The following is a 12941-nucleotide window of genomic DNA, read 5'->3' as shown; positions in this document are numbered from 1 at the left end:
GGGACACGGGTTCGAGCCCTGTCCAGGAGGATCCCACATGCCTCGGAGCAACTAAGCCCGTGTGCCACAACTACTAAGCCTGCGTTCTAGAGCCCGCGAGCCACAACTACTGAGCCCACGAGCCACTACTACTGAAGCCTGCGCGCCTAGAGCCCATGCTCTGCAACGAGAGAAGCCACCGCAATGAGAAGCCCACGCACCACAAGGAAGAGTAGTCCCCGCTCGCTGCAACTGCGCACAGCAACGAAGACCCAATGCAGCCAAAAACTAAATAAATAAATTTTTTAAAATAAATAAATTAGGCAGATTCTGAGGCTATTTAATTCTAAGAGTACATTAATTCTCCATAGAGAAATGTGGTTTTCTTTGTTCAAAATTCTAGCATCGTTATCTCTTTTTGTAAAGAGCTTCTTATTTTGCCCATTATTATCTGGACCAACAAAAGGAGAGAAATCTCTGGCAGACACATTGGTTTGCCTTCCCCACCGTCCTTCCCCACCTTCCTCCTTGCTCACTTGGCTCATAAGACTACCTACAGGCCAATAAATAAAACGGAGGCATGGTGGAACCCAAGTGAGTTGTACTGGACTTCCCATTTCTCCTAGTTGAAATAAAGTGATTGAAAGCTGAAAACGCATAATAATTTATGTCAGTTGTGGATGCTGTGGCACTTGTAAAACATGTCCACTAATTCTTTGATTGTCCTCCCATCAAAAGGTAGGATCTATGTTCAAGATTTCAAAGAGAGGCTGAGAAAATGAATCTCCGATTTTTCCAACACCTATAATAAGAAATCTACAAGGAATACAAGGTTGGGAATGGCTTTTAGGTAGTCTGCCACAAATATCTTTATAATAAATACAAAATCAAATGACTATGTTATTGCTAAAGGGTTAAGAAAGAAGATAGATATATTTTGCTACCAGATGATCATTTTGAGGACTAGTAATTTATCAACACCTGAAAGCAATTTCTAGTCACTGAAATAAAATTACTTCAGTACAAATAACATAATCAATTTTACTTTTACTTTACATAATTCTTGACTTTTTAATTGTGATGCTTTGACAACAATGCCTCTCCCTATCTGTAGGTCAAGTTTTTGTCTTTGTTTAAATTGAGGTAAAACATACATACAGTATAGAATGTGCTCTAATTTCAAGTATGCAGCCCAATAAATTTTGATATATGTACACACCTGGGTCACCACCACCAGACCAAGATCTAGAATATCTCCAGCATCCAGAAGGCTCTCTCATTCCCCCTCTCCGGCAATACTCACCCGCAAAGATAATCACTATTCTGATTTCTACCATCATGTATTAGTTTTGCCTGTCTTGAACTTTATAAGAAATGATTTATACAGTATGTACTTTTTTGTGGCTAGCCTCTTCCATAATGTCTGTGAGAATCAGTAGGGGCTTTTTGTTTATTTGCTTGTCTTCTTGTTTGTTTTTGGCTGAGTAGTATTTCATTGTATGTACATATTATAAATCATGTATCCATTATCCTATTGATGGACTTTTAGGTTGTTTCTAATTTGGGGCTATTATGAGAAGGCCACTATAAACATACTTAAAACACGTCTTCTGACAAATGAGCACTCCTTCCCCTTGGGTATACGTCTAGAGGTGGGATTTCTGGATCACAGAGTACTAGTATTTTCAGCTTTAGTAAACACTGCTGAATCACTCGGCAAAGTTGCTGTATCCCCCTATTTGCTTGCAGTTTCCAAGGGAAGGCATTAACATGCTCCCCGTGCTACCTCTTCTCACCAATCCAGAACCTTTAAAGAGAAGTCTAACAGCACATCATCTTTCCTCTATGACTGGCCCCACACTGTCCTGCCAGCCTTTCTCTGTTGCTCTAACTACAAAGGCCAGCTTAAGGAACCTACACTAAGTGAATATTTAGGCTCTCTCCCAACTTAATGAAATATAAGCAGGTAAAGGCAAATGATTTTTAGGTCCATTTTAATTCTGCTTCATTTCATAAACTTGAGTAACTCTTTTTTTCCCCCTTTGGTTCATGCCTTTGTGGTTTAAAGAAACGAATGCAACTAAACTACGGGCACATTGTGAAAATAAATGAGTAAAGTTCCTTAGGATTCCTGGGGACAGGAAGGAGGATGGGAGGAAACTGCTACAGAAATGTAATCATTATTGTAATCGGCCTGCGGTGCTATGAATAAGTCATAATTATCTCACAATCTGAGTTAACACTATGATGCTTTCTCTTGTCATGTCAACATGTACACGTACATTTCAAGAAGACCAGCAGAGCTGCTCCACGGTTGAACGCCCCGAGCCCCTACTGTACATGCGTGCTGACCTCACATTCCAGGAAAATGGTCCATACCTTCGGGACTATGGGGGCACTTTTACCCACAGTGACCTCACCTTTCCCTGTTCAAGTCATTACTGATTTTTTGCATGGAAACTCCCATAGCATTCAACTATAATAATGACCTATTTATATAGTATTGGATGGGGGGCTATTTCTGATATTTGTGCAGGTGTATTCTTTTTCTTTTTCTTTTTTTTTTTGGCTGCATTGGGTCTTCGTTGCTGCACGCAAGCTTTCTCTACTTGCGGCGAGCAGGGTCTACTCTTCATTGCGGTACGCGGGTTTCTCATTGTGGTGGCTTCTCCTGTAGCGGAGCACGGGCTCTGAGAGCACGGGCTTCAGTAGTTGTGGTGCACGGGCTTAGTTCCTCCACGGCATGTGGGATCTTTCCAGACCAGGGATCGAACCCACGTCCCCTGCATTGGCAGGCGGATTCTTAACCACTGTGCCACCAGGGAAGTCCCTGTGCCACCAGGGAAGTTCCTGTGCAGGTGTATTCTTAACTTAAACTTACACAAATCCCCCCAAAAGTCATATTCTCGTGCATATGAATGTTCCCAACCTCATATTCATTCCATTCTTGTGAGCAGTCAGAGAATATTCCCCTCCACAGAAAAAAAAAAAAAGAAGAAGAAGAAAAGAAAACTGGAGAGATAAGATCATAAGAATGAAATTTAGAAAACTTTTGTGTTCATGAAGTGGTCCATTTTAAGTGTGCTAAATCTGATGCCAGAAATTTCATTCTAGACCAGCTATTTTGTTGTTCTCAGATTTTTTTTTACATCTTTATTGGAGTGTAATTGCTTTACAACGGTGTGTTAGTTTCTGCTTTATAACAAAGTGAATCAGTTATACATATACCTATGTTCCCATATCTCCTCCCTCCTGCATCTCCCTCCCTCCCACCCTCCCTATCCCACCCCTCCTCAGATTTTTTTTTTCTAAAACACATCAAGAGGCAATGCTAAACCAAGGATGTGTGTAGTGATTTCTGACAGATTCAGTGGTTCCTGGGGTCAAAGCTCAGGGTTCCCTCACAGGCTCTGTCTTTTCAGCACCAAGACTCAGTTGACACATGGTACTTATTGGGCCCTGACCAATTAAATGAGAAACTCTGAGGAGGGAAGGTCCAGGCATTGGTAATTTTCTCAAGCTCTCCAGGTGACTGTAATGTACATCCAGATTTGAGAGCCACTATAGTCCATCCTGCCTTGCACCAGGGACAAGGAGAAGGCGGCAGTATCACCTACTTTGCAATAGCCACATACAGAATACTGCCAGTATGATCTGCTTGATTCTTAATGCACTGATCAAAAAACAGGGTGGAGTGAAATACTAACTTTCGGTGAAGCAAAACATAAAATAGGTTGAACCCTAACACATTTCCCCGAAGTCATGCTCCATCCAAAGGAAGGAAGAGAGGAAATGTAAGAAGGAGAACCAGGAAGACAATGACAGTGGCAGGCAGGGCAGCCAATCAGGCTGCTCACAGGGGACATAATCCTCATGTTCACTAACTTCTAAAGGTGCAAACATTTTGACGTGGGGAATTTAGAGGAGCTTGGATATAGTTTTCTCAACCAGAACATGACCCTGATCAGTGTAAGACTATGTGTCTTAAGAGACCAGCACAACCCCCCAGAGGAGTTTGTGTGTGTGTGTGTGTGTGTGTGTGTGTGTGTGTGTGTGTGTGTGTGTGTGTGTTGATACACTTTTTGAATAAAGGAGGGGGAGGGAGCTTCATGCTACAGTACCAGAGACATCCCAGTACCGGAGGGAAGAATATGACACGGGAGAGGAAATGGAGACTGTCCTGACACTAGTTCTCCAGCTGGCCCCAGGAGACAGAACCTGACCCCCAATCAAGAAAAGAAGTACCGGGAAAAACTGGAAGGACCATTTTAATTAAAGATGCCATACAACCATGTAAGTCAAGCTATACTTTAATTTAAAATAAAAAGATGCTATGAGGCGTGACTTGAGGGAAGCATAAGCAATTCTTTGGTGTCCCTGGTGGCAAGGCCCAATGCAGAGCTGCGGAAAGGAGTGCTCTCTGTGTTCCATAAAGCACCACTATGCTTCCTGAGGATGAGTGCCTCTGTGGACATCCAGACAGTCTCCTTGACGTTTCCACAAGAGACACCAGAGAAAACACGGTGGCAACCAGAAGCACCAGGAGCAAAAGCCATCGACGAGGAGGACTTTGAGCGTGAAACAATATGACAATGCTACATGATGGTCTGCCAGCACATGCAAGCCTCCTTCTAATGACTAACAGAAATCCTTTTGGGGAGAAAGAGGCTTTATGGAGGCTTGAAGTCCCTTGTGAGTGAGGAAATCTAGACTCCTACTGTTAATACAATTCCATCTGTATCCAGTAGCAAGTGATACCCAGGGACATTCACGTTACAGTAATTTACTGTGCAATACTGAAAAGAAAACAGACCTGCCAAACATATAAGTATTCTTTTAAATTTTCACCTCTTTTGGTGAATTAATAAAGACTTGCGAATAAAAGAAGGTTGCACAAAGGAGGTCACACTGTTGTTAAATTACTCAGAAAGGAACCAAATCATTTTTCCTATGTATCTTAAAGAAATCAATTTTTCTTTTTCACCATAATACTGAAACTTCTGAATCGACTGGCAAATGAATCATAAAATCTTCCCCCATCCGAAGTCCATTAGCAAAGAAGATCATAAAATCAGAACAGAGTAGCTGAGAAGAAAAAGGTATCTTTGGTGGGGGGGCGTAGATTACCACTACTCCACTATCACGTTCTCGAGCTCATTCCCACCATTCAAGAAAGCTAAATACTGTAGAACTGGAACAACTCGTAGGATAAGGAGTGAAAAACACCCAAGATCCAGAGGCAGCAAATGGCTCCTGATAAACTCCTCGTTTCTCATTGTTAGGATTTCAGTTCTCATAACTTAAACCGCACACACTGGGCTTTATCTGTTGCCCGAGCACAATGGCCTCTGCCTACACACATTTAAAAAGTGGCCTCTGGACTCCCCTGGCGGTCTAGTGGTTAAGACTCCGCGCTCCCAATGCAGGGGGCGCGGGTTCAATCCCTGGTAGGGGAACTAAGATCCCACATGCCTCATGGCATGGCCAAAAAAACAAACAAACAAAAAGATTTAAAAGTGGCCTCACAGAGTAAGTCCAGAGGGAACAATCAGCCCATAAAAATGCTAACAAACCATTGCAGGTTAGGGAGCAAATTCTAGATGGCAAGCCTGACTCTCAAGGTCTTTGCTTAATAACTTCCACTATATACAATTTAGACAACCTCATATTTGCGGTGCTCTGAACAGGGCCATCAGTGACACAATTGGGAAAGAAAGTCAAAAACATTCCCCAACTTATTGAACTTAAAGACCGGGGGTGGGGGGCAGCTCTTTCTTTTCCTACTGAGTATCCCTTTTACTTGCTCCCACTTTGAGGACATAGATATTTTCAAATTTTTGGCACTTGATCACACCAGAAGAAAGAAGTATCCAAAAGAAATTACAGTCATGAAAAAATACAAATAAACAACCAAATCTTTAACATTATGCTTGGGAGTCCAGACCATAGGACCACCTTGTAAGCAAAACTACTTTATACCTGGTCGTTAGCATGCCTTGATAATTAGAATCCTTTGGATGACGTCCAAGACAGAATTCCATACCCAATTCTATTTTAATATTCAGAGCACTAGAGAAGTGCCAATTTGTTTCCCAAAACAAAGATAAGAGCCACCCAGGGGCTCTACTTTCTAAATGAAATCATATTTAATAACCCCCAGCATATCATTTGTATCGGCCAAAACACTGTTGCTATCCCATTGAGATTTATGTTAGGGAAAGCAGCAAATGGGAAGTCACAGGACAGCTTTGTCATTAGCTAGCTTTATGACCGAAATACTGATACAGAGCTCTCCTACCTAGGCTGGAGAGCACTGCTGAGGCTCAAGGTCCAAAAAGGGTGTCTCTTTGCCCCAAATCCAAATGTAAGACAAGAGGAGAAAAGAGATGGCCTGGCTTCCAATGCTATGTACTAGAGGGCCAGGCTCTGACCCATGTAAGGAGAAAGCAAAAGAATGTCAACGCACTGCCCCAGCTTTGTGGAGGAAGATAAGAAGAAAGAGCCACATCCCTGTGTCTGACCTCTGAATACAAGGACTCTGTAAGCTGGAACGCATGAAACATCCTGGCCAACCTCGAGGGTCTAGACAAGTCAAACACGTGCTTGTAGTAGGGTTCCCAGGCACCAACAGTACTATCAGTAAGGAAGAAAGTGTGCAGTGTGTTGGTGAGCATGCTGGTAGTGGGCAATTTGCCATATCAAGCTGACAGAGACAGCTGAAGGGGCTGAAGCGATGGAGAGCTAGGCATCAGCGTTCGAATCCTGAGTTTCCCATTTCCCAACTTTGTGACTTTGCCAAGTCACTTCTCCTGGGCCTCAATTTCATCATCTGTAAAATGAAGCTGATAACACACCAACCTCATATGGCTTAAATGAATTAAAACACTTAAAGCACAGAGTAATGACTGGTACATCTTAAAGAGTCTGTGAGCTATTATTATTTACAACTTTTCTTTGATGGTTTGAAATTATTACCTTTAAAGCCAGAAATGGATTACAGATTAAAAACAGGACTTTTTTTAAACAAAAAAAAAATGGTGATGGGGGTGATGAGATTGATTGGGCTGGAGATGAAACAACAAAAAATAGCATACTGGAATCAAATGAGTCTTTCTCTAGCAATTGACAGTACATAAAATGAAAATAATGTACCTAAAATGCTGTCACGATGTCACTTAAAGGCAGAATAAAATGGTGGCTGAATTTGTTACAGGCGCTAAGCTTTTATCATGTTAAAACAGTGCACGAGTCATCAGCAGAGTTGAGGCAGTGAAATTTTTCAAAATAGTTCTGTGGTCCTTGCCAAGTTACAACATCATTTTGAAACAACACACAGTGAGCATAAAAATAAGGCTCTTGGTTCTTTCAGCAAAAATTAAACAACTTAATGTTATTGAAAAAATTATGCAAACAAAATTTAAATCTGATTATATAAGTACACATAGGATCTATCAAAGCAAGATGCCACAACGCTGCACATAGAGAAAAGCTTACTAGAAAGAAATAGACATGGACTTCCCCGGTGGCTCAGTGGTTAAGAATCCGTCTGCCAATGCAGGGCACATGGGTTCGATCCCTGGTCCAGGAAGATCCCACATGCCGCAGGGCAACTAGGCCCATGCGCCACAGCTACTGAGCCTGTGCTCTAGAGCCCACAAGCCACAACTACTGAGCCCACGTGCCACAACTACTGAAGCCCACATACCCGAGAGCCTGCACACCACAACTACCGAAGCCCATGTGCACTAGGGTCCGCGTGCTGCAACTACTGAGCCCGTGTGCTGCAACTACTGAAGCCCGCACGCCTAGAGCCCGTACTCCACAAGAGAAGCCACCACAATGAGAAGCCTGCGCAATGCAATGAGTTGTGGCCACAACTAGACAAAGCCTGTGTGCAGCAACGAAGGCCCAATGCAGCCAAAAAAAAAAAAAAAACAATAGACAAAAGACCTAATCAGACAATTCACAAAAGAGGATATCCAAATGAGTATTATAAATATAGGTAAAGGGGCCCCACTTAGTCACCAGGGAAATGCAAATTAAAACTGCAATGCCAGGGCTTCCCTGGTGGCGCAGTGGTTGAGAGTCTGCCTGCTGATGCAGGGGACACGGGTTCGTGCCCCGGTCCGGGAAGATCCCACATGCCGCAGAGCGGCTGGGCCCGTGAGCCATGGCCACTGAGCCTGTGTGTCCGGAGCCTGTGCTCCGCAACGGGAGAGGCCACAACAGTGAGAGGCCCGCGTACCGCAAAAAAAAAAAAGAAAAAAAAAAAGACAACATCAAGTGTTGACAAGGGTGTGGAGCAACTAACTCTCTTACATTGCTGGGGAGAGATAAATTGGTTCAAACATTTTACAGAACTGTTTGGCAATATTTACTGAAGTTGAACATAAGCACTCCCGATGAGGCAATGATTCCATGCTGAGTTACATACCCAAGTGAAATGCATACAAATGTCCACTAAAAGGCATGTACAAGAATGTTTACAGAAGCACTATTCGTAATGGCCAAACATAGGAGACCACCAAATGGCTGTCAACAGGAGAATGGATAAGAACATTCTGATACCCTCACACAAGGGAATGTGATGCAGTAAGGAGACTAAACGAACCACAACTACACAAAACCCAATGAATCTCATGAACAAAACGTTGACAAAAATAATCCAGCCACAGAAGAGCATGTACTGTATGATTCTGTTTACATAAGTTCAAAAGCAGGCAAACCCAATTTGTGGTGTCAGAAGTCAGGATAGTTGTTTGTCCCAGAAGACAGAGACTAAGGCAGCACCTTAGGGTTGTGGTAACTTTACAAAAATCCATTAAGCTGTAAGTATGGCATATTTCAATAAAAAGTTCACATTAAAAAATGCTTAGTAAATGTTGATCTACTGATATTGCAACATAAATGGAAGTTCCACGAAGGGAAGGGATATTTGTCTCTTTTATTCATTGATGTGCCCTATGCATCTAGAACAGTGCCTGATATATAGGAGGTGCTCAATAGATACTTACTGAATGAGTGGTAGATAAGCAGACTGCTCCCAACATGTAATTGTACCATCACATGAAAAGGCTAGAACAGAACACCAGAGCACACATATTTGATGAATTGGTTCAAGGACTGATGTTATGCGAAGTCCACAATTTACCTGCATAAGATTATGGATTTTATATATCCCTAAAGGGTATATCTACTTTTTGGCCTGTTTTTAATATATGTTCTGCCAGGTAACTATGAAGAAGACTTTTAGTATATAAACCACTTATCGCTTATTCAACAGGAATATGTCTTTAAGTATGTTGATAAGTTTTAATTTATTTCCAAAAAGTTAATAATAATGCAGTGAGCCCTTCACTAAATAAACTGAAGAAGTAGGGGCTTCTAACAATGCTGGGACCACAATGTTTCCAACTATAGTAGTTCTTATTCTAGTTAGACAAGCTCTAAGCATTAATAAGATGTCAGCATCTTTCAAAATAGGGTTGAATGATGCCATACAAACTGTCAATTTTATTAAGGAGCAGACTTTAAATTGCAGACTTTTCAGAAATGTTTGTAATTTTATTGGCAGTAAGTATCATAATTTCCTTTTTTAACTTGAAGGCCAATAGCTGTCTCAAGGCAAGGTACAAGTACCAATTTTTCAAATAAAACAAGAAATCGGTATTTTTTTTAATGAAGGAATTTGCTGCATAGACACATTTCCATTTTGCCCTCCTTTCTTTAATAATAAAACACCTGAGTTTTAGCTGGACCCACGACCATCTAGCCAAAGACTATACAATTGACCCTTGAACAACATGGGGGTTAGGGGCGCCGATCCCTGACCAGTCCAAAATCTCTGTATATCTGTACAGTCGGTTCTCTGTATGCACGGTTCTGCATCACGGATTCAACCAACCTTGGATAGAATAGTACATGTGGTACATATTTAATGAACAAAGTCCACGTATAACTGGACCCACACAGTTCAAACTCATTTTGTTCAAGGGTCAACTGTATTTCCCAGTCTCCCTTGCAGCCAGGTGTGATCATGTGACAAAGTTCTGGCGATCGGGATACAAGTGAAAATGTTATGTACCTCTTCTAGGTCATGCCTATAAAAAGAATGGGTGGGTTGTCCTGCTGTCCCTTTCCACATACCCACTGGCTGAAGTGTGGACTCATAACCACCTTAGACCATGACCAGAAAGCCACGTGTTGAGGCTGGCAGGGCAGAGAGACAGAATGTGCCTGGAGCTCTGAACTTAAGGAGCAGATTAACCCTCCCAGCCCTGGACTGCCTTCCTCCGGATCATTGCATGAAAGGGAAATAAACTTCTATCTTGTTTAAACCATAACATTGAGTGGTCTCTTTATACAACTTACATTAAACCGTAATGAATACAAACTCCACTAACTAAAATATCCCTGAATTAAAACATAATACACTCACTTATATAGCTTTATAGTTTCTCAATTCTCCACACCCTGAATGGTAGACAGAATAATGGCCCCCCAAATTTCTTTGGAACCTATGAATGTTAACTTACATGGCAAAAGAGACTTTGCAGACGTGATTAAGTTAAGGATCTTGAGACGGGGAGATGCCCGTGGAGTACCCAGGTGGGCCCAATGCAATCACAAGGGTCCTCATAAGAGGGAGGCAGGGTGATCAGAGTCAGAGGAAGAGATGTGATGATGGAATCAGTTTCAAGTGCTGCACTAAGAAGATGGAGGAGGGGCCGTGAGAAAAGGATAGCAGGTGGCCTCTGGAAGCCAGAAAATAGAAAAGGCAAAGAGACTGATTCTCCCTCAGAGGCTCCAGGAGGAATTCAGCCATGCTGACACCTTCATTTTAGCCCCTTAAGGTTCATGACAGACTTCTGACCTCCAGAGCCGTAAGATAATAAATTTGTGGTAACTTGTTGCAGCAGCAACAGAAAACGAATACACCCAACATGCTTCAGCCACGTGGGTCTTCCAGTTTTTCAAACACACCAAGCTCTTTCGTGCCTTAGAACCACTATCCATGCTCTTCCCACTGTCTGGAATTGTCTGGAATAATTTGTCTTCTTCCAAAGCATTAAATGTCAGGTTTCTTCTTGCCAACAGGGCTCATTCTAAATGTTACCTCCTCAGAGAGGCCTTCCCTGACCACCAGATCTAAAGCAGTCACCCCTATTATTCTCTCTCACAGTATACTGTTCTTCTCCATCATAAAAATCCATTACTGGGCTTCCCTGGTGGCACAGTGGTTAAGAATCTGCCTGCCAGTGTGGGGGACACGGGTTCGAGCCCTGGTCCGGGAAGATTCCACATGTCGCAGAGCAACTAAGCCGGTGTGCCGCAACTACTGAGCCTGTGTTCTAGACCCCACGAGCCACAACTACTGAGCCCGCGTGCCACAACTACTGAAGCCCACGCACCTAGAGCCCACGAACTGCAACAAGAGAAGCCACCGCAATGAGAAGCCCGCACACTGCAACGAAGAGTAGCCCCCTCTCGCCCCAACTAGAAAAAGCCCGCGTGCAGCAACGAAGACCCAACACAGCCAAAAATAAAATTTAAAAAAAGAACAAAATGTACGTGATTGTCTTACAAAACAAAGGACAGTGAGAGATCAAAGATTCCCTCAAATGACATCACAAATTGTGTCATAAGATACAGATTTTAAGGGACTTTCCTGGCAGTCCAGTGGTTAGGACTCCACGTTTCCACTGCAGGGGGCACAGGTTCCATCCCTGGTGGGGGAACTAGGATCCTGCATGCCGCGCAGCACAGCCAAAAAAAAAAAAATACAGATTTTAACTGGTTAGAAACTCTTTCACTGACTCTCCAAATTGTACACTTACTGGTTAAAAAAAGAAAAAAGCTTTTAAGGTACTGCTAATGATTAACTCTGGAACTAAAATGCCTCATGACTCCTCTTACATTATTCTACATGAGCTGACATTCAGATGAGTCATAACACTCTATGGCAAGCTATTACAAACTATTACCATTTGCAACTTATTACCTTTGAAACTATCTGTATGAGCTAAGATTTTTTTTTAACTATAACTCTAAAGCAAAATACAAAAGTAAATTGGCTACTGAAAGCAGGGTCACAAAGAAGTACCTGTATACCCACGTCCATAGAGGCATCATTCACAATAGCCGAAAGGAGGAAGTAACCCAAGTGTCCACCAAGGGATCAAAAGATAAACCAACTGTGGTATATACATACAATGGAATACTTTTCAGCCTTAAAAGGGAAGGGAATTCTGACACGTGTTACAACATGGATGAACCCTGAGGACATGATGTTAAATGAAATAAACCAGTCACAAAAAGACAAATACTGTATGATTCCACTTCTATGAGGTACCTAGAGTAGTGAAATTCAAAGAGACCAAAAGTAGAAGGGTAGTTACCAGGGGCTGGGGGAAGGGGAAAAATGGGAGTTATTGTTTAATGGATAGAGAGTTCTAGTTTTACAAGATGAAAAGAGTTCTGGAGATTACTTGCATAACAGTGTGAGTGTACTTAATACTATTGAACTGTACACTTAAAAATAGTTAAGATGTATGGAAGTTTCTTAGAAAACTAAAATTAGAATTACCATATGATCCAGCAATCCCACTCCTGGGCATATATCCAGACAAAACTATAATTCAAAAAGATACATTCACCCCTATGTTCATAGCAGCACTATTCACAATAGCCAAGACATGGAAGCAACCTAAATGTCCATCAACAGATGAGTGGATAAAGAAGATATGGTACATATATACAATGGAGTACTACTCAGCCATAAAAAAGAACTAAATAATGCCATTTGCAGCAACATGGATGCAACTAGAGATTGTCATACTGAGTGAAGTAAATCAGAAAGAGAAGGACAAATACCATATATCACTTATATGTAAAATCTAAAATATGACACCAATGAACCTATCTACGAAGCAGAAACAGACTCACAGACATAGAGAACAGAC

Source organism: Phocoena sinus, chromosome X, assembly GCF_008692025.1.
Source record: "Phocoena sinus isolate mPhoSin1 chromosome X, mPhoSin1.pri, whole genome shotgun sequence".
Lineage (NCBI taxonomy): Eukaryota > Metazoa > Chordata > Mammalia > Artiodactyla > Phocoenidae > Phocoena > Phocoena sinus.
This window is presented reverse-complemented; position numbering follows the sequence as displayed.